This window comes from Ovis canadensis, chromosome 3 (assembly GCF_042477335.2).
Source record: "Ovis canadensis isolate MfBH-ARS-UI-01 breed Bighorn chromosome 3, ARS-UI_OviCan_v2, whole genome shotgun sequence".
NCBI classification, from domain to species: domain Eukaryota; kingdom Metazoa; phylum Chordata; class Mammalia; order Artiodactyla; family Bovidae; genus Ovis; species Ovis canadensis.
This window is the reverse complement of record NC_091247.1, coordinates 201082201-201086845: the sequence shown is the minus strand read 5'-3', so window position 1 is coordinate 201086845 and position 4645 is coordinate 201082201. Positions and strand designations below refer to the sequence as shown.

Below are 4645 nucleotides of genomic sequence, written 5' to 3'. Positions count from 1 at the left end.
AGGGGCCACATGGAAGAGAAAGAATACCTGGAGCTACCTTGGAGGGGCTCTAGGCTCTTGAGAGAGTGGAATGGGCCTCAGAAAGTCAGGGTGAGGTCATCAATGTCCAGGCAGAGGAGACCACACCCATTTAAAGAGAGCAGAAGTGGGGGATTCCATTGCCAGTGATGGGACTCCATAGAAAGTCCAACCACTGTCCAGGAGAAGAATCAGCCTTGTAATTCCTGCCAAGCCAGGGTATACCAGTGCCAGATTCTACTGATGGCTATTAAAGGAGAACCTTCTTGGCCTTCCCTCTTTCTAATATGCTTTCCTGAAATCTAGATGCTCTAGAACCAGCCAACCGATGGGAAGAAGGGCAGTGAGTGAGAACAAGGGAGCTAGAAACCTTTCCATGCGAGCTTCCTCTCTAAGGAAGGGAGGAGGCGAGGAGCTAAATTCAATGCAATCCCTGTCAAGCTACCAGCCACATTTTTCACAGAACTAGAACAAATAATTTCAAGATTTGTATGGAAATACAAAAAGCCTCGAATAGCCAAAGCAATCTTGAGAAAGAAGAATGGAACTGGAGGAATCAACTTGCCTGACTTCAGGCTCTACTACAAAGCCACAGTCATCAAGACAGTATGGTACTGGCACAAAGACAGACATATAGATCAATGGAACAAAATAGAAAGCCCAGAGATAAATCCACACACATATGGACACCTTATCTTTGACAAAGGAGGCAAGAATATACAATGGAGTAAAGACAATCTCTTTAACAAGTGGTGCTGGGAAAACTGGTCAACCACTTGTAAAAGAATGAAACTAGATCACTTTCTAACACCGTACACAAAAATAAACTCAAAATGGATTAAAGATCTAAATGTAAGATCAGAAACTATAAAACTCCTAGAGGAGAATATAGGCAAAACACTCTCAGAAATAAATCACAGCAGGATCCTCTATGATCCACCTCCCAGAATTCTGGAAATAAAAGCAAAAATAAACAAATGGGATCTAATTAAAATTAAAAGCTTCTGCACAACAAAGGAAAATATAAGCAAGGTGAAAAGACAGCCTTCTGAATGGGAGAAAATAATAGCAAATGAAGCAACTGACAAACAACTAATCTCAAAAATATACAACCAACTTATGCAGCTCAACTCCAGAAAAATAAACGACCCAATCAAAAAATGGGCCAAAGAACTAAATAGACATTTCTCCAAAGAAGACATACGGATGGCTAACAAACACATGAAAAGATGCTCAACATCACTCATTATTAGAGAAATGCAAATCAAAACCACAATGAGGTACCACTTCACACCAGTCAGAATGGCTGCGATCCAAAAATCTGCAAGCAATAAATGCTGGAGAGGGTGTGGAGAAAAGGGAACCCTCCTACACTGTTGGTGGGAATGCAAACTAGTACAGCCACTATGGAGAACAGTGTGGAGATTCCTTAAAAAATTGCAAATAGAACTCCCTTATGACCCAGCAATCCCACTTCTGGGCATACACACCGAGGAAACCAGAATTGAAAGAGACACATGTACCCCAATGTTCATCGCAGCACTGTTTATAATAGCCAGGACATGGAAACAACCTAGATGTCCATCAGCAGATGAATGGATAAGAAAGCTGTGGTACATATACACAATGGAGTATTACTCAGCCGTTAAAAAGAATTCATTTGAATCAGTTCTGATGAGATGGATGAAACTGGAGCCGATTATACAGAGTGAAGTAAGCCAGAAAGAAAAACACCAATACAGTATACTAACACATATATATGGAATTTAGGAAGATGGCAATGACGACCCTGTATGCAAGTCAGGAAAAAAGACACAGATGGGTATAACGGACTTTTGGTCTCAGAGGGAGAGGGAGAGGGTGGGATGATTTGGGAGAATGGGAATTCTAACATGTATACTATCATGTAAGAATTGAATCGCCAGTCCATGTCTGACGTAGGGTGCAGCATGCTTGGGGCTGGTACATGGGGATGACCCAGAGAGATGTTGTGGGGAGGGAGGTGGGAGGGGGGGTCATGTTTGGGAACGCATGTAAGAATTAAAGATTTTAAAATTAAAAAAAAAATAAAATTAAAAAAAAAAATTAAGTTTGGAGTCTTGAGTGTTTCTTGGGAATGATCATTTAAGCACCCAAATTAAACATTTTGTGACTAAAGATGACTAGAGGAACCTTTTTCTGAGAGTGATCAAAAAAGTCATGGCATCTGCTTTGAATTAATCTGACAGAACAGATTTGAATGGGCAGAGGGAAAAGAATAGCTTTCTGTTACTCTTTTGGGAGCCTAGTCAATAGCTGCCAGGGACATTACAGTTTTCCCTGTGTGTATTTTCCCCACATTCCCCTGGTTTTCTCGCATGCTGGTATGTATCGGAACACCTGGAGAACTCAGGACAAACACAGTAGAGCAGGCTCATTGAAGAGGACAGGCCTGACTGAGCCTTTGAGTTGATGCCCAGTTCTCAGGTGATTCTGATTCCAATCGAAGTTTCAGAACCGCTGTCTTGGATATACTATAGTGGAATAGTAGATGAGGCTGTCATAAGCTGCTTGCTTAATGCAAATTAAATCAGAATTCCCTCTGGATGCTACCTGTCACTCCTATGTTTCTCAAATTGCTGGTTCTTCCTATCTATATCTTAACAAACTTATTCCTGTGTCTCTTTCCTTTATATCCCCAAGAGCTAGTGTTCTTATCACCATTCCATCATTTCATATCTAATTATAATTGGGAAGCCTCATATTTTGTTATAATCCTAGGGATCACTGGTGGCTCAGACAGTAAAGTTTGCCTGCAATGCAGGAGACCCAGGGTTGATCCCTGGCTAGAGAAGATACCCTGGAGAAGACAATGGCAACCCGCTTCAGTGTTCTTGCCTGGAGAATTCTGTGGACAGAGAAGCCTGGTGGATTATAGTCTATGGTGTTGCAAAGAGTCAGACAACTCGACCGAGTGACTAAGCATGCACTATGGATAGTCAGACAGTATGATCAATGTCCCAGAAAAGGTCATTGTCCTTGATACAGTGATCTCTTAATTAAAGAAGATTTCACCATTATTTTTTTAGATTTATTCTTTTCATTTTTTCCCTATAGCCTTCCATGTTAATATAAATTATTTTATAAAACCTACTTAGTTTTCATTTAGGCTTTTTATTTTCGTTCTCTGTTTCAGCTATTTTTTTTTCATTCTTTTGTATTTATTGTTAACATCCTGCTGCTGCTGCTGCTAAGTCACTTCAGTCGTGTCCGACTCTGTGCGACCCCATAGATGGCAGCCCACCAGGCTCCGCCTTCCCTGGGATTCTCCAAGCAAGAACACTGGAGTGGGTTGCCATTTCCGTTTCCAATGCATGAAAGTGAAAAGTGAAAGTGAAGTCGCTCAGTCATGACCCCATGGACTGCAGCCCACCAGGCCCCCATGGGATTTTCCAGGCAAGAGTACTGGAGTGGGGTGCCATTGCCTTCTCTTTGTTAACATCCTAATATTCATCAAAAATATGGAGTGCTTCATGAATTTACATGTCATCTTTTGGCAGGGCCATGCTGATCTTCTCTGTATTGTTCCAGTTTTAGTACATGCACTGAGCAATCTCTCAGCCAACATTTTAGAAAATATACTTGCTGTATTATGGATGTCATTGGATTGTATGTTAGTTTTCTGCAGCTGCTGTAACAAATTACCATAAATGTGGTGGCTAACAGCAACAGAAATTTATCCTCTCCCAGTTCAGGAGGCCAGAAATCTAAGATTTGTTCCATTGGGACCTAAATCAAGGTGCTACACAGGGCTGTTCACCTTTCAGAGGCTCAAGAGGAATACTCTGTTCCTTGCCTCTTTCAGCTTCTGTGCTGCTAGCATGCCTTTGCTTTTCACCACATTGTCAACATTTTCAAATCTCTACAGCTATTTACTTAGCATTTATATTACAACTATATACCTAGCTTTTATATTGTATTAGCTATTATAAGTAGTCTCAAAATGATTTAAAGGATGTACATAGGTTATATGCAAATAGTACACCATTTTATATGAGGGTCTGGAGCATCCTTGGATTTTGATGTCTGGTGGGTTTTGTTTCCTCTTTTTATGGATGTCTGTCTCAGAATTCCCTCTCCTCTCTCTTACAAGGATATACGTGATATCATTTAGGGCCCATAAGAAGGAAAAGAATAAGTTCTTCCTCTCGGTAGCTTTAACTTGATTGTATCTTTTGCCATACAAGGTAATACATTTGTCCCTTGGTGTCTGTTGTTGTCACCAAGTCATGTCTGACTCTTTGCGACCCCATAGAATGCAGCATGCCAGGCTCCCCTTTGCCCTTTACCATTGCTCAGAGTTTGTTCAAACTCATGTCCACTGAGTCAGTGATGCCATCCAACCATCTCATCTTCTGTCGACCCCTTCCCCTCCTGCCTTTGGTCTTTCCCAGCATCATGGTTTTTTCCAATGTGTCAGTTCTTCACATCAGTTGGCCAAAGTATTGGAACTTCAGCTTCAGCTTAAGTCCTTCCAATGACTATTCAGGACTGATTTCCTTTAGGATTGACTGGTTTGATCTCTTTGCAGTCCAAGGGACTCTCAAGAGTCTTCTCCAGCACCACAATTTGAAAGCATCACTTCTTT

The 4645-nt window shown here is 41.2% G+C and overlaps 1 non-coding gene across 1 annotated transcript; it reads right to left on the bottom strand.

Annotated features, from left to right (window-relative positions):
* Positions 1–3512: 3512 nt before the first annotated feature.
* LOC138438413 (U6 spliceosomal RNA) lies at positions 3513–3614 on the bottom strand. Its single transcript, XR_011256349.1, has one exon. It is a non-coding gene; the product is annotated as a U6 spliceosomal RNA (small nuclear RNA).
* Between the last annotated feature and the right edge of the window lie 1031 nt (positions 3615–4645).